A 23,129-nucleotide genomic window follows, 5' to 3' on the forward strand; every position below is an offset into this window, starting at 1 on the left:
AGGCCAAAAATTTCAGTGATCAGATGGTTCTACCCATCCAGTTGTCAGCTCTCCATCACTAACGGCAAGCATCAATGGCTACTGAATTATCCATGATCAATAGCAATGCATACAGATATATATTACAGATATACAAAGAAGTACTAATAATATCAATTCAGAAAGGAAATTACCTGTGTTTTCCGCTTCCAATCTTCAATGGCCTCTTTCACCATGCTGACCCCGATCACGAGGATCAAGTCCCCTTTTTCTAACAAAAACCCAGAAACCAAACAGCCCTTTAGATAAAAAAGGTCTAAAAAACAAAGATTCAGACCAAAAAATAAAAATAAAAAATCCCAACTTTCAATGCCAAAAGCCTCCACCAATAGAAAAACAGCATAACTAGCAAAATAAATAAATAAAAATCTGTCGTAATTTAGAGGCAGTTCTGCTTCCCAGTAGCTATTCAACTTCTCATTTCCCATTGCTGCATACAACCAAAAGAGTAAGACCAATATTAAAATCAATATAAATAAGGCTAAGAAGCTGTCCTCATTGGTAGGCAGATTTGCGGCAATTAAAAAGCTCATAAGAAATGTAAGCCTAAGAAGTGTTCTGCATGCTTACTTTGAATAAATGCAACCTGTTCTGGAAGCCATGTGTCGAGTGTAGCAGATCGTACCTACAGCACATAGCCAATACTTTTAGTCGGAGCAGAAGGTAAACAATAACCGGGAAGATTATTTGAAGTCTATGTCACATAATTAAAACACCATGTCTACTACAATATTGAATCTGACTGTTGTAGAACACCTTGGCAAGTGTTCAGCCAGCAAAAGCAAACACCTTATGTCTACTGCAACAAGTTCCGTTTGACTGATCCAAACCACCAACCCCACTGCAATCTGTCTGAGTTTTTGAGGAAATGGCATATTTTCATTTTCAGACCTAGCAGGGATACAAAGCTAACCAGTAAATAGCTGTGTACAAAAGGGATGTGTACACAACTTACCTTCATAGGCTTTCAATTTTGGAACAGTGATTTGTTTGGGGCTGCAAATTCCTGTAACCCATATCAAATTTCAGGATCTTTGACAAACAACGTAACTAGCAAAAAAAAAAAAATCTACTGTGAGACAATGTTAACATTTCCATTTGTGGACTATAGTAGGAGAATCAAGTGACCCGCACTGAGAACTGATAACCTCCAGGAACCTCTACCACAATTTGCAGTACGGGTGTTCAGCCACGAAATGGAAAAAGAAAAGGAAAAAAAAAAAAAAACTTTTTTACATCACGGAGCTAAAAAATGCCTTGTACTACATATAGCAGTATAAGTGCTTGTAGGTGGTTAGTTCCAATTGAGAGAAGTCCCAGATTTGTTGCTAAAAGGATGCAACAAATCCAGGGGATTCTCAGGGCATAATTTGTCCACTGGGATGCAATGGATGAATGGTCTGGATTACTGATCCATGGGCATCATTTCCATCAAATAACTCAGCACAAAACCAATAGATGTTCAAACAAGCATAACTTTTCTGTTCATTATACATCTAAACTGGGCCATAATTTGGACAGTTTAATGACCTGTACGCCACGTACCAATGACCTGTATGTCACGTACACAATTTTTAAGTAATCTAGGTACCTGTGTAACCTCCATTGCACACTGCCAGTATCAAAGTTTTTAGTCTTTAGAAAAACAAAGGGGCAAAAGTCAAAAAAAAAAAAATGGATCCCCAAATACCCAGCCCTATTTAGACACAAAAGAAGGCGTTTAAACATATGGAAGATCCCAGTCATTCCAATCTCTGGCCTTTTCTCTGAAAATGTAGGCCATTGTTGTTTCTTCTTCCCAATCACTTAGAATTGTCATATCAGTGAGATTTTTTAGAAATTCCCAATTCCAAAATGGGCCATCGGATCAACAGTCTAGATCACTACACCATGGGCCTGCCCCACGTATAAAAACATATTCTCAGGTCTGAGGGCCATAGACACTTCTGTCTAACATGAAAGCCATCATTACTGACAAATTCGTTTTGCTGCAAATATATATAAGCCATCATTAGTGACAAGTTCTCAATCAGGTAGCTACACATTCCATAGAATTTCAAGTTTATAGGCTATGACAGATTCGTTTACAAACATTGATGCAGAGATTGGTGCCATGTCCTTTTCTTTTCTTTTCTTTTTTGTTTTTTGCCATTTTTGGTTTCATGAAAAACAGAACCCAGATTCAGATAGCAATGAACTGAACACAACATTATTCATGCAATGCTCATACCAGGATCATGATATGATGATACCAATGCCTTGAGAATATTACTAATATTCGTGGCAATAATTACATAAAAGAAAAAAAGAAAAAGGAAAAACACTCATTCCATGTATATGTATATGTGTGTCATCATCATAGTTGTCTCAGCTATTTTGGGTTAGCTTCTTAAGAATGCTGAGCTGCCCATCTGACACCAACCGTCCAAATTTACCTAGGCTTGGGACCTGTTAGTGTGTCACAAAGAAATTTTAGTTAGGGAATTCTCCATTGTCCTTGCAATTAGATTTCATATTTATTCTATTTACATGGGTTTCAATTTCTCAAAATCATTAAAATGACCAAACAGAATTTTAAAAAACAGAGTGTCTCCATAAATAGAACTTTTATTTCCTTTTTTCCTCGGCTTGAATCACATTGCAACAGTTCATATGCTGCACTTTCCTTGTCGTCATTAAAATAAAACCAGTGGTTTTTAGAAGAAGGGGTTTGTAACAAACTTGAAAAATCGTACAATCATAGAAAAGTAAAAGTTTTCTTTTTATTGTTTTCATAATAGATCTTTGGATATAAATACAAAATACAATATTGACATTAGTAGTAGTGAGGAAATAAAATATGCTAAGATTCAATCTTAAATAAACAATAAAAATAAAAAGTGGGGTTTCCTAGTCACATGGACCTTTACCTATCTGTGAAAAATTCTAAAGCGTGTCTATTTTAATTTGCCACTGAATTAGAAAAGCAGCTAATATCATCATTTGAAATTCAGAGACTACTGACCTGTAGATGTAGAGAAAAGCTTCTGGCACCATTCCGGCAATTGACCCACGCATGTACGGTCCAAATTTCATGTTTGTTACCACTATGGCATAGTTAAAAATTGTGTAGGGAAATCGTGACACTCGGAAGAGTGCCACCACTTGAAACTAATGGAACCAGCTTCCTTCTCCAGCCAGCCTAATTACATTCACTTTCTGGGGCCATCTATTCAACCATCTCTAGAAATGCAATTGTAACAGGAAAAAAATAAGAAAGGAAATTAGTAACAAATGACAATCACTGTTCAAACTAGATTAATGTTGCAGTTGAAAAGCAGAGAGGCCTCCCATGAATATGGCCACTAAAAAGTAACCCAATTAAATAGGGCAATGTCATACCAATGGTAGTCCCGACCATAATGATCACAAATCCAAGACCATACCCAAAAATCATTCCTGCCAACCACATGGAGGGTCCAGAAAGAAGCAAGATCACTCTACTTTCCATTCTCCTATGCTACACATTCTCCAACCCATGCACTGTAGATCTGTGAGCAAATGAGATCAAAAGATTTTCTCATCACCAGGTGATCCTATTGACATCATAATCCACTCAATGTAAAATCATCAGATACAACATGAATGAACTTATAGGCCAATGATCCTGTTAAGTTCCATGCATACCTCTAAGAATTGTAAGGCCATATGCCAACATATGCGAGCAAATCTGCCAGCCTGCAAGCAAAAATAAACTCAAAAATTATAATAGCTTCAAAAAATGAAAAAAAAAATAATGATAAAACTCACCTTGAAGCCCTTCTCCCTCCTCCTTTACCCGAGCTTGGGACCGGCAATGTAAGGAGTTGCATTGGCGGAGTTAAAAAAGGGCTTAAGCTCCATTTGGTTTGAGATAAATTTACATTCATAAACACCAATGTGATGACCAAATGGAGCCTAAGACTATAAATATATTCAAATATATAGTGCAAAATTCAAACAGACTATAAATATCGATGAACTATAGAGTACCAAATAATAATAATAATAATAAGCCAAACATCATATAGAGTAACTACTTAGGCCAAACATCATATAGAGTAACTACTTAAGCCAAAAAACAGCATCATGTAAGCCCCAACCAAAACCCACTTAAGCCAAATTACTATATGTTCAATTATATAGTACTATGTTTGTTCAAATTATAGGAATCTCATTGATTGTTTCCCCCATTGCACAAGTGATCCCGGACCGGCCTCTCCAAGTGTAGATGCGAATCCATCTTCTTTCCACAAAGGAGCATCAGGGTGTATAATCTTAGTTAGGATAACAACAAAAGCTCCCTCTGCTAATGGCTCACAATGGACAACTGAATTTGGACTAACTTCGTGTACTTGACCACGAGCAACAACACCACGTAAGCCCCAACCAAGCAACTCGCATTTCTTACCAATATATATCGTATCTGGCTACATGTACACATATAAAATGGCATTAGTATTGTTAGCATTTATAATATAATTGTACGCTTATTACATTAGCGAAATTATAATTGCATACCGATGATCCCTGAGTAGATTTAGCCAATAGTGGTGATGGGAGGTTTTGACCAGACTGTGCCTCTTGATGTATACCCACCCAGGACTTTATATCTCCTGCACTAGGCCTTCTTTTTCTTTTGCCATATTATGTAGCTTGGAACGGGCAGGGGTTCACTTCTTCAATCCTGTTTTGCTTATCGAGCAAACTAAACCACGCATTCGTCCTCTACTATCAGAACCAACCAACTGTAAAACATTGCAAATCAAGTTATTAGAAAATTCATAATTACCGTGAAACTCAAGTAATTTTAAAACTTTATCAGTACCTGTGTAAGGGCATCGTCAACGCCGGTCATCTTAGAAGCAGGATTGCTACTATAAAGCTCATCTAGTTTTTGCTGTGATAAAATTAATACAAATAAACGTAAAATAAAGTTATATAATGACATTTCATAATGGTACTAGTTAGTGGGAAGAAGGATGCACTTACAACAAGGTCAGGATACTGGACGACTTTGTCCTTGCTCGTATGGGCTCTTAAGTAGACATCACCTCTACCTATCTCGGCATCAGAGGTAAGATTCCTCTCCATTGCCTTTGGCACATAACATATCGTTCAAATACACATCATTAATAGAGTTAATTAGATCAAAATTAAATTTAATTTTAAACTATAATACCTATCTTTATATACATACCATCTGATGGCGAGTAACAATCATGCTGCGCCTCCCAAGACACGCAGGTCCTTTTAGCTTTGCCCGATTGACTTTATTCCTTGCACTTACTCTCTTGAATTGCTCGGTGTTGTGTAGATCCACAAAGATCCTCCAATCCTCCATAAGGACACCTGGGGGGGGGGGGGGGCAAGACTATCTCTAAAAACTATAGGATCATTGTTTTTTATATATTATTTAGTCAACCTTTTCTTATAATTTCTCCATGTTTCATTGATGCATTTTGTTATGTACCAAACACCTGCATCCCAACTTTGACCCTCAAACTCATAAAACAGTGACAATGTTTCTATGACCTTTTAAATGTGTGCATAAGGCACCTAGCGAAAGTCCTCGTATATGGTCGGGATATGAGCATGGGCTAGGACACCGATATGTGATGCAAAGTCTTTGTGATTGGGACTGTCCTCATTCGGTTGCCCGAATTCATTTGTCTTAAGGACTTTTTTTCTATCAAGTTGCACATGTAAAGAAGCACCCTTAGTAGGGCCTCTCTTTCTAGATGAAGAAGAAGCTGGCACATCTACATAAAAAAGAATAATAATTATATATAAACATCGTTGATTACCGCCAATATATAAGAAAAATGAAATCTACATATCTAATTAATGAGAACTATCTTATTACCTTTGGTGTTGCTTGCATTTGTACCCAATGCCTCTGGCTGTGAGTCCATGTGCTTATTTATATGCTAATAGAAAAAAAAAACCCTAATGGTTAAGAAACAATTTAAATAACAAATAAAGCACAAACAATTCACTATATTATCCATACCTTCATTATATTTCCTTCGATATATATCATTTTGTTACATGGATTAAAAATACAAAGAATTCAATAGATTCTCCTTGATCGCTTTCTTTTCTTTGTTTTCTCAAGTACAACACTGACTTCTTCAGATTCATTGAATATTAACTCATCGGCATTTGCTAAGGTGGTGAGATCAGGTCCTACATCGGCATCGGTTACAGCCTTTAATCGTTCTGATAGAAGGCATGTCTCCTCTTTGACAAAAATCTTTTTTGGAACCTCCAAGACCACGTGCCATTCAGGATTTTTATGATCTTTGGAGTAGAAAACTTGTATGGTACGCTCCGCGAGAATGAATGGCTCGTGTAATGACCCGAAAAATTTTGTGCCAAGACCCGAGTACTACCTCTATTTTCCTTAGAAGCTTTTTGGGGTAATTAGCACTAAACTCAATTGCTTGTGAAATTTACATCAATCACTTTAAATTGGATCTGCATGACTCTAAATCTGTAGAATAGTTAGCGCTAGGTTACTCTGAAATCTGGAATTCATCGCTAAAGCTAGTTGCTCTTGGGAATTTTGGAAAGTTCTGGATCGGACCTGGACCGCGCGTCGAAAGTCCGATAGCGATGATCTTAGGCTGTTGCGGTCACCATGTTGGACTTGGCCATCACCTCAAAAATCAAGTCCATGTGATGTTCTGGGTCGATTTGATTGAGTTCGGAATGAAGAGTGTGAGAACGGTTGGAAATTAATTAAGATTTTACGAAATCTGAGTCGTGTCGCTTGCGCGATGATTTTAAGCAATCTGACCGTTTGATTCTGACCCAATTTCACCCTCTGATTAAGAAAGGTGGCCCAGGCATGTCCTTGTGCTTGTGGACCTGATCGAGATTCGGTGACCGTTGAATTGAGTGTGGTCTGCCACGGCTGATCTGAAGATCCGATTGGTACGAAAACTCAGCTTGACCTAGATCCATGGTCAGTGAGCTTAAGTCCGACCTTTCGTGGTTATAGGCCCACCGGAAGTGCTTCATTGGATCGAGAGAGGCTTGTTTTGGTTATACCCTAATATACCTTGGCCTTGGAGTTATTTTCATCAATGTTAGGCCTATTTATAGACCTTAAAACCCTAGCTCTCTTTTCCATACGAATTTCCTAACCCTAGCTAAGAGAGAGAGAGGAAAAGAGAGAGAAAGTGAGAGAGAAGTTGGTGAATCATCTTAGATTCTTTCCTGTTCTTCTTCATCCTTAAACCTTCACCTTTGAATCGTTATTCTGGCGATTCTGAGTTCATCTTTGGGTAAGTTAACCTAACCCTAATCTGTGTTAGAGCTTAGAATAGTCTTTATGTGTTGTAGCTCATTTCTATTCTTGCCTTAGGTTATCCTGTCGCCGTTGACGAAGACATATCGTCTGAAATCAGTTCGGTGTTCTTTTCTGGATTAAGGTGCGGACTTTAATCGTATAGGTTATGGTTTTCAAGGCTTTCAATGTTAGTGAATGGTTTATTCTTGCTATGGATGAGATTTCACATGCCAAATGTTATGTTTATTTTGCGTTCCTGATATGCATGTGTTACATTGAGATTTATGTATTCTATGTGTATGTATAAAGTACTGTATGTGTATAAAATATGAACATGTGATTGCCATGATTATTTGTCGTGTACTTATGCTTATTGTATACGCGGTAACTCCTTGGTAAAAGGAATTGTCCAAATGTGTGTATTTCAACATACGTCATGTATGTTGTATTATGTATTCTAAGTGTTTGTAGAAATGTCTGAATGATCTAAAGTGTGATATATCAACCTAGTATGGGCGTTGAGAAGCGATTCTCAACTCTCCCACTAGTGTGTATGATTTTCTTCATGCAAGTTACATTCCTTGTTGTTTAATTTCAAGTATTACTTATGTGAAAATCCATGTTAAGATGATATTCTTCAGATGCTTACATACCATATGATTTGGGTTGTTGTTCCATTACTATTCTAAATTGTAGATATGAATATCTGTTGTAATGGAATGTGTGTGAGACTATGAATAGTCCAGGAAATCAGTAATCAGCCTTAAGTTCATGGCTGAGGTTGCTTTCACCACGAAGGACGTGATTAGACGAACCCGAGTCGTATTAGAGTTGTCGGCAGTGGTTTGGCCATGCGGAGTGTTTGCGCACTCTATGTCGTTCAACCCAACGTGCGCTCGTGCTAGTCGAGTTCGTCAAGTAACCCGATTGTCCGATGTGTGTTCACCATGTATGGACGCTACTGCTTGAATCTAGGATACCGAACTTACCAATGAAATCCTGATAACCATGGTACCTTGATCCGCTAAAACTCATGAGCCGGACATGGTGGTATGGGACACCGTGGTCCAGCTGTCGGCCTACACTAGGGTGATGAGCCTCCCCATAATGACCAGTGAGCAACCAAACTCGTGAGCCGATTATGGTGGTATGGGACACTATATTCGTGCTGTCGGCCTACATTGATTGGTGACGAGCCCTTTGTAGTGACCTCGAGCATGCCTGGATACCGCATTGAGGTGACGAGCCTTATTGTGGTAACAATGGTATGATAGGCGTGCATTGATTGGTGACGAGCCCTTTGCAACGACCTGAAAACATATGATCGTATGAGATTGTCTAGGACTGACGACCCTAAAATGGATCACTGTTTGGATGATGATATGAGGAAGGTATCTTAGCTTCCCAATCCTAATATATGAAAAGGACTAATAACAACTTGGTAATCATATTCATGCACCGCATTTGCATGTGCTTTGTAGACGTGGCGCACTTTGAAGCGATGTCATGCGTAATGTAAGATGAAGACGCTGAGGGTGTACGCGTGAGGGCATGCATCATTCTTCATACATTCTTGCATTAACAAGAGTACTTAGGACATGTTAATTGTTCTGCTTTATCATTACTGCCTGATTGAACTGATAGCATGTTAACCTTTGCTTTATTGTTCCACTGAGTTGATCACTCACTCCCACATTCTGGGGCGGTGTTAAACACCCACCAAACTTTGTCTTAGTTGCTGATGTTGCAGATGTTGATGCAACCTTTGAGGCAGAGCCGGAGATTGAGGATGATGAGACTGCTTTCTCTTTTATGCAGTTTTCAAACGGGTTCTAGCGAGCCTTGTTCTGATGCGTGGAATTCTGGAATGTCTTTTGGGAATTAAATGATGTAATTTGATACTTGAAATTTTGATAGTAGCACTTGTATTACGACCTGGTATGTATATGTATTTCAGGGATTTACACATGTACACATATATTTCTATAAGTCTTCCGCTTGTATTCTTCACTTAACCCTGAATTATATTTTCTATTTGGCTTAATCTATTCCATGTTTTATGCACTAATATAGACAACATATATCCATCCTTAAATATGTTGCATGAGTGATGTTTTGGAACACGGGAGCTGAGTTATGCTCGACCCCCGAATTTCAGGGCGTTACAGCTCGTCATCCACTTTGTCTGAACTATAAAGACTAGATAAATTTACTAATCTCAGATTTGCTTCAACATCAACAGTAACACCATGATGTGCCACCTTCACCCAATCACACTTAAATAGGATGGGCTTATACCCTGTACGGTACTCCAATTGGATAATTCTATGAAGGACTCCATAGTAAGGTTGATTTTCATCCACTGTATTTATATCCTTAACACTAGATCAGAAAGTGGTCATACCCTCTGTCATAAACCCACTATTTTAGTTCGTTTTATTCTCCTCATATTCCTTAGTGACGAAAAGGAAACCATTAATACAATACTTATTGTATTGCGTAGCAAAAGCTAGAGGTCCTCTCACTATATCTTTGAATTCTTCTTTGTTAGATTCATTGAACTCTGTTTGTCTCTTCAACCAAGGTATGAATTCATCCTCACAAGGCACCTTGTTAGTTCTCCTGTAGCATCGCTACAAGAAATCTTTGTACTTCCTGTGGGTTATTCGATACCAATGTTATATTGAAATTGCATAAAGTAAAGAAGATATATACATAGGAGCTAAAAGTACATACCCTTCCCACGCATCATAGCTGGGATGACTCTTCATGACCCAAGTACGAGCTTGTTCATATTCGATACCCATTAGGATGACACTTTGACTCGAACCTACTAGACCAACATTGTCATCATTAGAATCATCGTCAATAATTTCTTTTAACTTCTGTGGTTTTGGAATGACTCCATCAAAATGTTTTTCCAGCTTTTCCAAGAGGCTTCTTTTATGTTTTCCTCTGTATTGGTTACAGTATATAACCATCTCATCTTGGATGTATTGTTCTGCAATGCAACCCTCAGGTCGTCTTGTTACGGACATAAGCCATGAATGTCTTCATAAACCTGACAAAAATAATGATACATTACATATACATGCATCTTTAGACGTTTCACCTATTTATTCTTACTAAGCTCATAGCGTACCTTTCGAATGGATACATTCATCGATAGTATACAGGACCACATATGCGAGCCTCGTAGGCCAAGTGGATGGTAAGATGCATCATCATGACAAATATCAATGGAGGGCATATAATCTCAAGCTGACATAACGTCCTAGCCATGCCCCTCTCGAAAGTAATGAGCGTTTGAAGGTCTATAGTTGATGAGCACAAGGCATTAAAGAAGGTGCAAAAGCTTATAATTATAGGAAGAATGACCTTCCTATCCTTGAATGCATGTTGGATAAGAACCGGGAGTAGATGTTGCATCAACACATGATAAGAATAAGACTTCATTCCCTTTAAATCCATGCAATCTTCTGTTACAATGGTCTTCCAATTCACACTAAAACCAATAGGAACACGCAGATTATGTAAAGTCTGAATGAAAAGCTTTATCTCTTCTTTTCTTAGACAGAAAGGACCTTATTTCTGAATCATCTTGCCATTGCTCTTTTTCAGCCATAGACGCTTCTTAATTCCCAACCATTTCAGGTCCCTGCGCGCATTAACATCATCCTTGGTTTTGTCGGGCGTGTTCAACATCAAAGCGACAAGGATTTCACATATATTTTTCTCGACATGCATAACATCAAGGTTGTGGCGCACGGGAATATCTTTCCAATACTCCAGATCAAATAAGATAGACCATTTGAAGAACCACGGTGATTCAACGTCATCGGTTAGCTCTTGTCGGCCTCCATCAATACCCCTTCTATTCTTCCTCCCAGACTTCCCCCACCGCATATTAAGGTTCGCAGTTTATCTTTCGACCTCAATCCCATTCAGACGGATCGGTTGTCGTCATATCTCCACTTTCTTATTATAAGTGCCAGCACTTGTGTCCTTTCTAGCCTGGTCCAACATTGGCAACCACCGTCTATGGCCCATATAAACATGTTTCTTTTCATACTTGAGTCGTAAGGAATTTGTGTTGGGACCACATACAGGACAACCATATTTACCCTTGGTTCTACAACCGGAAACGTTGTCATATGCTGGAAAGTCATGAATTGTCCAGAGTAGAACTGCACGCATATTGAAATTTCTTTCATGGTATGCGTCGAACGTCATGACCCCTTTCTGCCATAAGTCTTGAAGTTCATCAATCAATGGTTGTAAGTAAACTTCAATATCCTTTCCCGGTTGTCGCGGTCCCTCAATGAGCAAAGTCAATATAGTAAATTGAGGTTTCATACAAAGCTTTGATGGAAGGTTGTACGTGACACACATAACGGGCCATGAACTATATGAAGCGCTATAAGTGTCGTATGGGTTAAACCCATCTGTAGCCAAACTCAATCGAACATTACGAGACTCAGCAGAAAAATCCGTATACTTGTCATTGAGATTCCTCCATGCAATAGAATCAGTTGGATGCTCCATCTTTTCATGTTGCAATTTCCTGGTTGAGTGCCAAGACATTTCTTTCGCCAACCATGGCACACTGAACATTCTTTGTAGCCTTAGTGTTAATGGAAAATACCTTAACACCTTGGCAGGTACTTGAAATTGTTTTCTGTCATCATCCATTTCTGTCTTGAACCTAGAAGCGTTACAAGTTGGACAACTAGTTTTCATCTCATGCTCTCTCGAGTACAAGATATAGTCATTTGGACAAGCATGGATCTTCACATAATCAAGACCCAACTTTATAATAATCTTCTTCGCTTGGTAGGTATTAGTTGGGGCCTTATTACCAGAAGGCAACACCTTCTTTAGTAGTTGAAGGAGCTCTGTAAAGCTTTTTTCACTCCATCCATGGTTCACCTTTAATTTAAAAAGCTGTACAATGAAAGTCAGCGCGGTGAAATCTTCTGTCCTAGGGTATAGCTCAGTCATTGCTTCTTGTAGATTTGCTTCAAAATCATTACTTTCATTTTTCCTAAATTCGCCTTCGACTACAGGGGTCACGTTCGGCTCATCCTGGAGAACTTTATCTAGGTTATTACCAACGAGTTGTTGAATGATCATGTTGTGAATGTCATTTAAGTTTGGGACACTATGGCATTGTTGGGAACTTGATGCACGTTCAGTGCACTCAGGTGATACGTGCTCACCATGCATGTTCCAAACCCTATATCTTGGATCGAATCCATTTTTCATTAGATGTATTTCTAAATCATCATAAGAAATCGGTAAACATGCACATCTGCAAGTGGTGCATGGACAAAAAATGGTTTCTCTACCAAGAAGGTGATCTCGCGCAAACTTTAAAAAACTTCTCATTCCAGAAATAAAACATGGGTCCAGAAAACTTAGTGTTATCCACTCCCTATCCATTACAAGTGAAACCCGATTAACCAAAGGGTCCTTTTTGAACCTACACCTTACTAAAAAAATAATTGATAAGTATTTTTCACTCATTCACGAATATAATTCTAAACACATGCATCTATGATCTTGATTTGAAACCAACTAAAACACCAACGAGTTTTGAAATACTTAGCTAAAATGCTAGTCAGAAATGGTTCATTGTTGTAACGACCGGCTCTTCAGATCAGCCGTGGCGGACCACACTCTCATCATAGAATGCTAGTCAGAAATGTTGTCAGGGCGTTACAATTGTTGTTATCAATGCACAATGAAAAAGATCTTCTATTAGCATCCATACAAGCACAACAAGTTACCCAAGGCAAAAGTTCCTTCATTGCCATGAAAAGAGATCTTTGAAGACTTAAAACCCAGTGCGGCCACCACCATTGTTGTATTATTAGTTGAGGCTCCAAGTAAAATGATGGAAATGGTTAGACTGGAAGGTTCTATAAGGGATTTCAAGGAAAGGTTCTGAATATCCATTTTATGTGTTTTCTATCAAGAATTCAACTGTGCATCAAACAATTCATTGATAAGAATGTTATTTGTCAGCTTGGCCAGATGAACGTTAACCAAATAGACCTTAATCTACTGGTAGGTTGTGCTTATTAAGAAATCTCTCAAGGCCAATGGATGGTACAGCTTGAAGACCTACAGCACAATTAATTGGTTATGGCCGAAACAATTCTAGCAAGAAAGAATGCAGAAAAGATTCCAAAGATGTTCGACTCAAAATAAACTGAAAATGCTGCACTGTTGTGTTTTTCCTAAGTTGTAGGATCCTTCTAACTCTCTCTCTCTCTCTCTCTCTCTCTCTCTCTCTCTCTCTCTCGCTTTAGACACAGTCACACAGCGTGCTGCTCCTGCTTCCTAGCTGTTTATACTTGACAACATTTTGAAATATATGGTTCCCCGCTCCCACACCTACTTTGCTTCTTTGGTTCCTTGTTTCTATTTTAAAGAAACTTAAAATCATAGTTCCCTTTTCGTAGTTCCCTGTTCAAGCTATCTATTCTAATTGTGTAACTACTATATTGACGTAGCAAAGTTCTTTGAGTTGAATATATATGATTTAATTACCAGAAATGAAAGAAAGCAGGAATTGCAACAAGAGGTAGTGGGACCATGAGTGGTTGAAGTGGGCCAGCACCTTAAAAGTAGGGATTCACGCGGCTACTATAAATTTATGGCATTCCTTTTGAGTTGAAAGAAAACAATCAATTGCAGGTTATTGGATTAACCAGGGGAGTTGCTATTAACACCTGCTCCAATTGATTTAGTTGCACCCTATTTTCAATTTTGGGTCTTGAAATATTACCACAAATGTACTCTTTAGAATGCCCAAAATGGAAAATGGAGGGTAAGAAAATCAATCAGGTTGGGTGTTGACATCAATACCCTTTACTAATATTTCAGCATCATCAAACAAAATAGTAGTCTGTTGTGAGTATCAAACAACAATATACCCTGAAAGTATATTCCATCAATAGATAGAGAGAGAATACAATCAAACTGAAAATATACTACTCCACAAAATCACATCTCATTGACATTTTAACAACTAACTCCCCTGCATGTTTTAACAACCAACTCCACAAAAATTTCATATTCATTGAAATCACGTGATTGAAAACATTGATCTAGTAATTGAAATAAAGAGAAATGCTATATAGAACACTTCATATGAGTTCTAGTAATTGAAATCGTTGATCTGGTGTGCCCCCACATGAGTGTATATAGGCAAAAAATTCAAAAAACCCATCTGTGCAATTAAGATTCAGAAACAAAGGCTCCACAGGCAACAGGTAATCATAAAAAGAACTTTCTATCCTTGCATGGCATTTGCTATGATTGAGGTTTGATTTTTTAACCCATCCCACTTTGAAATCCCACCATTGGATTTCTGATCATCCCATGACCACTCCTTAGGCTCTGTCTTCAACAGCCCGTCAACCAATGCTTCTTGTTTGAGTGAACAGTTCCTTTCTCATGCCATTGGTTGGATGACTACTACAGTCCAATGATTTATTGCAGCATTTCTCATCATCATCCAAGCCTCATCATCCAGTTAATTGGGATGAGGCTTGATTTGCAATTAATCAAGGTGCCGGAGATCAAGAGAGACAGAGAAAAGGGGCGGGAGATCGAGAGAGAGAGAATAACGCATACCAAAATCCTCTCTGACGATGCAATCTAAGGAATGCCGATGATGATTTTTCTGTTTTGAACAATGGTGCGGTAGATCGAGAGAGAGAGAGAGAGAGAGAGAGAGAGAGAGGGACAGGAACAATGGTGCCGGAGATCGAGAGAGACAGAGAAAAGAGAAGTGGGAGATTGAGAGTGAGAGAGAAAGGGACGGACGTGAGAGCGAAATAATAAAATTTTGGGAAAGGGGGAAAAGAAAAACGAGCGCAGTTTTCCACATTTTGTACCTGCTACAGCCCTACTACGGTCTAAAGCCGTAGCTAAAAGTCCATTAGGCCGTAGCTATTGTTCCGTCCGTAACCACCCCTCGGCGTTGACACGCTTGGCGGGATCTGGACGGACGGATTTTTTATTCTATTTGTGGGGTCCATCTTGATGCATTTGACAAATCCACTCCGTTCATTAATTTTGTAATTTTTTTATAGGAAATGAGCCCAACAAATCTACAAACATTATGTCCAATTGAACCACACCAACTTTCAATGGTAGGTATTAATCTCCACTGTTTCCTAACGTGTGGTCCACTTGATCGTTCGATCTGCTTCATTTTTTTGGATCCTGCCCTAACATTATTTTTCAAAACGGATAGACGTATTAGATGGAGCACACAAATTTTAATGAGCCTCGTAGAGTCCCTCAAGGGGCTATGCAGATTGGATGGACGGGTGAAGGTGGTAGCTTTTAGCTACGATTTGGGGATTTTTAGCTACGGTTTTAAGCCATAACAATAGAGCTACGGTTTATATTCGTAGCCAAAAACTAACATAATCCGTAGCCTTTGATCATTTTTTTGGTAGTGGCATGGGCATGAAGATCCAAGTCATCATTATAAATCGAATGACTGGTCATAAGCGCAACATTCAGCGTAATCGCAGGGCAAAGTGATCCAAGCCATCGTAATATGCCATGTATGCATGATTTGTCAGTCCATTATTAGTCCATTTGCAACCAGCCGATATAAGTAAGCTCACGGTCACTACGGGGAGCACATGGCCCAGCGTAGGCCGATGGCTCTGGCATAGTGTCTCATTACCACCATCCCCGGCCCATGAGGCTACCATCTTAAGATGTTTAATAAAAATCCGTCGACTAGTGGTCAATCATATTACAGTATATGGGGCTTACCATTGCATGGTTGTATAGTATAAAACATCAGACCCATATAGGGAAAACATCAAAACAAAACCACGTAGAGCGAGTATCAAAATATGCCACATAGGGCGAATATCAAAACCATATTATAAAGACCATCCTTGAAAATCATTGGACACAACAACCCTGGATGGTAGGCTCACATCAATGATCCATCTAGACCACCACTCAATAGCCTCTAAGTTGAAGGTCCATTGCAATCACCGTCAATCGAGTTACATCCCAAGTATGGGTGTACATTTATAAGTGGGGGTTTCCCACTAATGTATCAGTTTAAAGTCCATAAGCAATCCACAAATAATTCATAAGCATGAACAAATATACAGGATGAACATTAAGCACATAATATAGCGATTCAATTTCAACAATCAACACATGTGCTTATAAAATAGAGATATCATTCATAAATTAAAATAAAACTATAACTTAAGCTAATGAGAAGATGGAAAGCTCGAGGAGAAGAATCATCACCTTATACTTGAATCGCTAACTGACGTTGCTAGGAAGCGTGTGCACCCTTAGAGTTGAGTCCTACCATAGTTGTGAAGTTGTACATGAGATCAATATTTTACCAAGTGTCTATGACCTAGGGTTTGGATTACTTTTAAGGTTTAGAGTTTTATCTTAGAGCTTAGTTGTAGCCTTAACTCTAGGGTTCAAATTGTAGTAGATAGTTTACAAATGTTAATTTAATAGTTATAAAATATTTACTAATATTGGTATTATAGTTGATATTAGTTAATAATCATTATGATGATAATTAATATTATGATATACTATTTATGATTAGACAACGCAATAGCATCTCATAATGATATCATTGTAATTTATTTTATATAATAACTATTACTAGAATAGATAATTTACTAATGGTCATGCATCTTAATATTTAACAATCCTATTAACAATGGAAATGGTAACAATGTAATCTAATAATTAGAGAATGGTTGTTAATATTAGCGTTACAATTAACATTAGTTAATGTAGCAAGGTAGTCATTATGGTGACACCAATGACCAACCAAAAATGAATATTTAAGAATAATAAACAGGATACTACTATTTAAAAATTGTAATCTATTTATAATAACTAGTTTAGCACAACGATCCACTAATGGCTAATCTTTGGTAACAAATAATAATGGTGGTAACAATGCTAACAGTAGATCAAAACAAGATTAGAAAAGGGGGAGGAAGGTTGACTCACCTTGTTGACTCGGTTTGAAACCGAGTTAACCCGATTCTCTCTTTCTCTTTCCAGTTTCACCTTTATTCTTTCTTCTCCTTTCTTTCTCTCATTCCCTTCCTCCATTTCTTTCCTTCCTCTCCACTCAACACCATGCACCAGTAGGTCCCTATGGACCGAATTCATGCCCAACTCGGTCTAGCGAGTTGGACTCGCCAGTGAGGCCGGGCCGGCCTGATTTGAGTTGGTGCAGCCGTACAATCCCCCCCCCCTGCGTCTCTCCATTCTTCCTCAGTTGGAGATTCAGCAGTAGTAACTGGATCCCCCGCTTGACTTGATCCAGACTCTGCTCGGTTTGAGTCAGCAAGGAGGCAGTCGCATGCTCCATCTTTCTCCCTAACTCTCTCCCTCTCTTATCTTTTCTCTTCTTCTTCCTTTCTTTTGCTATTGTGGGAACTGCAGCAAGGTTTGGAGCAGACTAGACTCGAATCGTGACTCGATCGAGTCAAACTGCTGCACACACAAGGCGACAGCAAACACTCTCACTCTCATCTCTGTTTCTTTCTCTCCTCTTTCTGTTTTCAATCTCTCTTTCTCTTTTCTCCCTAATCCTCTCTTCTTCTACTTCTTGCTGGAACGTCCAGCAATGGATGTTCGGTCTGGGCTTGACCCGACAGCGGGTCGGGTCGTCATGGCGTGGTGCAGCAACCGCACCATTCCATCTTCTTCTTTCTCCTTTCTTTCATTTTCTTTACTCCTTCTCCTTCTTTCTTTCTTCACTCTCTCCATTTGGCCAGCAACAGCAGGTCCGGACTCAGGCCCAAACCTGACTAAACTCGTCCCGAACTCGGACTGAGTTCGGGTGTGGTGCAACGGCAGCGGGCAGCAGCTGCACCGCTCCATTTCTTTCTTTTTCCTTTCTACTCTCTCACTTTCCTCTTCTTTTTCCTCCTCCAGGGACCTCAAGTCGCGAATCCGAACATAACTGGAGTCAAAACGGCTCAAACTAAGATGGTTGGTGCCGTGGAATGGCGGGGAAGAAGATGTAGCGTTAATGGCAGATTGCAAGCGGGGGTTTATTTCTTCGAACTGATTGTTGTAGGTGGTGTGTATGAGCTCAGAGGAGCTTAGATACATGGATTTTTGAAGCTTCCGGGAGGTTTGGTGGGTGGTTTTGAAGGAAGAAGAAAACGGTCAGTTTTTGGTTGTGGCTGCGAAAATGGAGGGTGAGTTACTGTTCATCGATCCGCACGCCTTATATGCTTGCCCTAATCCCTCCTAAACCGTCAGATCAATAGAAAGTCGCCAGGATCTCCTCTGGCTGAAACCGCCTCCAAAACAGTGGGTGGAATGGAGACCGGTCGTGGTTTTGAAACCCTAAACCACAGCTAAACTGGACGGTTGAGATTTTCCCAGACAAACGGTCGGGATATTCTGAAATAAAGGGCTGGGATTGGAGGACTTCTTCTCACGCGGATCGTGCCAGCTGGCAGTTTCCATTTTTAGAAACATGGTTTTGAAGGGCCTGTTTACAGCAAGGGTTGTGCGTACGTGAGTGTATTTCAACGTGCAAGTCGACTTAAGTTTTTGTGAGATCCAAGCCACGGACACGATGGACGGATCAGATCTCCAATATGATCCGATATGGTGGGCCCCAACGCATCCCAAACGGACATTGTCCGTCAGCTGGGGCAACGAGAGAGAGAGAGAGAGAGAGAGAGAGAGAGAGAGAGAGAGAGAGGAATCCTTCCTCTTTCAGCAAAACGCGGGTCAGCAGCGTTTGACCGAGCTGGCTGACCTCGTGTGCAGCGAGTGAAGATGCACTTGATGCACCTGCACTCGAGCGTGGCGTCCACATGGAAGTTTTCAATAAATCGACTCCATCCATTAAGACTCATAGGTCCAAATACATCCCCTGACCAAAAATCAGGCAGATCCAAAGTTTAGGTGGGGCCCACAACTTTATTTTGGGTCATCTTGATGGTTTCTCATCAATCTAGTAGTTGGACGATTCCGAAGTTGGACGTCAACAGTTAAAAAGGTCCAAGGGACTATTTAAGCTAAGATTCGATGGTCATATTATGTATATATGGCATGTTCTGATTTTATAACACTAAATATTGTGTTATACTACTTTCAGTAATATTATTTACTATTATAATTATATATTATTATTATTATTATTATTATTATTATTATTATTATTTATCTCCTTTATATATTTTTTGTCTTATATAGTTTATATTACCACAAATTGTTAATATATATAAATTATATGAATATCATTAAGCAAGGATTAATATATATATTATTGGTATATTATTTGTATGGTCATATCTGTGTTAGGCTTTAAATTTTATATAAGTCATTAAAATTTTCCAGTATATTTTATTTTTATGTATTACAAATTCTATGGTTTGTAATTTATATTAACGATGTTATAAGTATATGCATATAACATGGATTATAGTTACATATCATTTTAATACGAAACTTTAAATATTTATAAAATATGTATAAATAACATTCCATATTATATATATATCTAGGTTATATTATTTTCTTGTATTTATACTGAATTAAATTAAATAGTAACACTCGAGTACTGGAAAGTACAGGGTGTTACAACCAGTCGTCTATTCAACCACTTGCATGATGTTGTTTAAAATGATCAAACGATTATCGGAGAGTAGGGTTCATCCTTCGAGAATGGCTTGCACCTTGCCTTCCATACAAAATGACTTCCAAATACAAAAGCAAACAAAAAGGAAATACTTACAGTCGATTATAAGGAGTAATTGCAAAAACACCTTTCTGAGTGAAGAACTACTTGTATTGCAATAGAGGGTTGTCCAACGTATGAGCGTAAACCTAGATTACAACTAATGAATTACTGTTATTCCTAATGTAGGATTGAGCTACTATTTATGCTAAAGAATGTAAATGATTGATTATACCTAGGAACATAAAAGATAATTGAATGGTATATTTGATTTGTTTGTTTGATTGTGTAGGTATGAGACTATTTTCTTCGTTAAACTCATTACTATTTATAGATCTTCTTGTGATAATCATGTAAATGTTTTTTTCCCACATTCAGTTGATTAAAGTTGTGACTTCAACCCCTCTACATCTTTTGTATCCTTCTTGAACACTTGTCCTAGTAACCGCTTTAGCACCATCTTTCTCTCCACCACATCTTGATTTCGAGCTTTTCGGTCATGCTTCATCTATGGTTGATGTGTAACATCTAGATGAGCGTCAACTATATTTCCATGAACAAAGCTTTAAATAATCTTGCAAATCTTGTGCATACTATATATCTCTTGTTCAATATGAGACATTCCTTCCTACTTGGCTCTTACAATAACGACTAGAAATAGGTTACAACACATAAAGAATTTGGCAACAATAGGTCTTTAAGAAGCTTCTCATACACACGTTAATGATTGGGCATGCTACATGCATTTGTTGGTCGTGTTATACAAAAGTTGACATCTTTTTAGGGTCCTGGTTGTGTGTATAATTATGGGTATCAAGCTCTTTTGGCAAGATACATATTTTCAAGAGATCGGCACCAACGGTCACTAATTTTCCAACAAGTATATTTCTTTCCCATCCATCTTTAGTACCAAAGCTGGTGGCTTTTGGTTCGCTAATCTAGACTGTTATGGGTAAATCCGAACCGAGCCACATCGAGGCTAACTCTGGCCCTAAGGAGCAAGGCCTCGGACTGATAAGCTTCAGACCTGAGGTGAGCGTCCGACCCGAGGGCTCTTGTAGAGCTACGACGCCGACCTGGGACTGGGAAGAAGTCTTCACACCTTCTATGAGCAGAACCTCGAAGCGGTGACAATATGTCCGAGCCGATCTGTCCTTTGTAAGACCTCTCGCGAAAGCTCGAAGAACAGTAGCCATCGCGCACCCGTTCATCCTACCTCCAACCCGAACCTATCTTCTTAGCGTGTCAACGATCCGCTTATCCGTAGGCTCGGGTGGTCAAGCAAGATCCGAGCCATGAGGTCGGCTCAGACGGGAACCTGGTCAACGACAGCATTAATAGACAACTCAGTAATACACGACAAGAGTAATGCTCTGTGCACGATATCTGGGTAATTGCCGACGACTGCACACGCGTAGTTCTCATGTAGTGGCAATTACCGTGCCGAGATTATCGGACACGTTCAAGACGACCTTCAAGTATAAATAGGGATCATTTCTAAAGGAACAAGTACGCAACATATAGGACCCTCACTTTACTCTACACTACTCAGACCCAATTCCCTAGCTTGACTTTGACATCGGAGGGTCCCTGCTTAAGACAGGGTCTCCTTTGTTTACTGTCTTGTTCAAGGCCAGGGTTTGCTCCGAGCATGCAGAATTTGATGGAGGGTGATCCAGATTTTAGCATCAACATAGACTATGTTAGGTAAAGTACAAGCGCAAGTTTTAATATCTTGGGTGTCCCGTATTGAATCATACCCATGCAACGGATTTTTTCATCTTTCCACGGATCTTTTACATCGCTACTTGGTCGTACTTTGCTGCGAAGAATGCATGTTTAACGCATTAATAAACATGGATGCGGGTCACGATGTAAAAAGCACACGTAGCGCTAGCAAAGGATAGTACACTCGTGGAGCGTGGTGGATCTTTCTTGACTACATGTTCACTAAATACATGGAATTGTTGTAGATTAATCTAGAGCGTTCAATTGATTGGCCCCACTGTGGACTGGGCATACCCCACAAATTTACACATTAAAAAGATGGATGGAAAAATAGAAATATTCGATAGCCAAATTTTAACATGCAAGTGTTTATCCAGGAAACAATTATAATTATTAGATCTGTGCAACTCCTGATCAGGTATCATCCACGATGGGAGGCAATTTCGATGGTCTAGATGGATCCCACATACGTATGTACATCCCTCCAGAGCTTGTCATTATTAAATGGTTTCTATGAGATCAGATGGGGCATGGATGTGTATGTCCCATCAGAATGTGTCATTATCAAATGGTTTCTATGAGATCAGATGGGACATGCATTCCTCCAAAAGGAGGAGCATGATAATGAAAGCTTGGGCATGAAAATGTTCGGTCCCTACTTTTCTTTGTTAGCGTTTTGGGAGGCAAAAGGAAGACATACTGTCGAGGAAAAGTTGTTGGTCGTTTCTCCATATACAGCGAAAATCATCTCAAAAAACAATTCTGTTAAAGTTAAAAGCATTATACAAGAAAATACATGAGAATACTAAAAAATTCCACTCAAGCTATCATAATATACCAAACCGTTGTGGGCTCCACCATGTTGTATGTGTAAAATCTACTCTATGCATCAGGTGGTAGATATTACTACCATTGTATATGTAGAAGATAAACCTGATTAAAAACTTATGTTGGGCACACCATAGGAACAAGGGATAATTACTCGCAATACCCGGTTAAGTTCACATGGTGTGGCCAGCATGAATGTTTGATGAATTGATTTCATCTCTTTAACCTGCTGCATTACACCTGATTTAATGCACCTAATTTATTGGTTTGATGAAAAATAATATCATGGTTGTCCCACAAACCTATGGTTAGACTCCTATCCCATTGTTCCGTGTGGTGTGACCCATATGAGTTGTGGATCTCACTGATCTGTTGGCCTAGTTTTTAGAATTAAGGACAGAAGCTGTTGGACGGAGCAGAATTTACTTATACAACATGATAGCCTGATGTAGAGCATGACGTGGACACTTAAACATCTTG

General features: G+C 39.0%; 1 long non-coding RNA gene across 2 annotated transcripts; it reads right to left on the minus strand.

The window, feature by feature from the left end:
• Positions 1–424: 424 nt before the first annotated feature.
• On the minus strand, positions 425–869 carry LOC131238531 (uncharacterized). Of its 2 annotated transcripts, none has more exons than XR_009167896.1 (3): positions 796–869; positions 610–664; positions 425–469 (listed from the first exon to the last, which is right to left on the minus strand). It is a non-coding gene; the product is annotated as an uncharacterized LOC131238531 (long non-coding RNA). The 2 variants fall into 2 exon arrangements; XR_009167895.1 differs by having other exon boundaries at positions 440–469; positions 756–866.
• Between the last annotated feature and the right edge of the window lie 22,260 nt (positions 870–23,129).

Source organism: Magnolia sinica, chromosome 3, assembly GCF_029962835.1.
Source record: "Magnolia sinica isolate HGM2019 chromosome 3, MsV1, whole genome shotgun sequence".
Taxonomy (NCBI): Eukaryota; Viridiplantae; Streptophyta; class Magnoliopsida; order Magnoliales; family Magnoliaceae; genus Magnolia; species Magnolia sinica.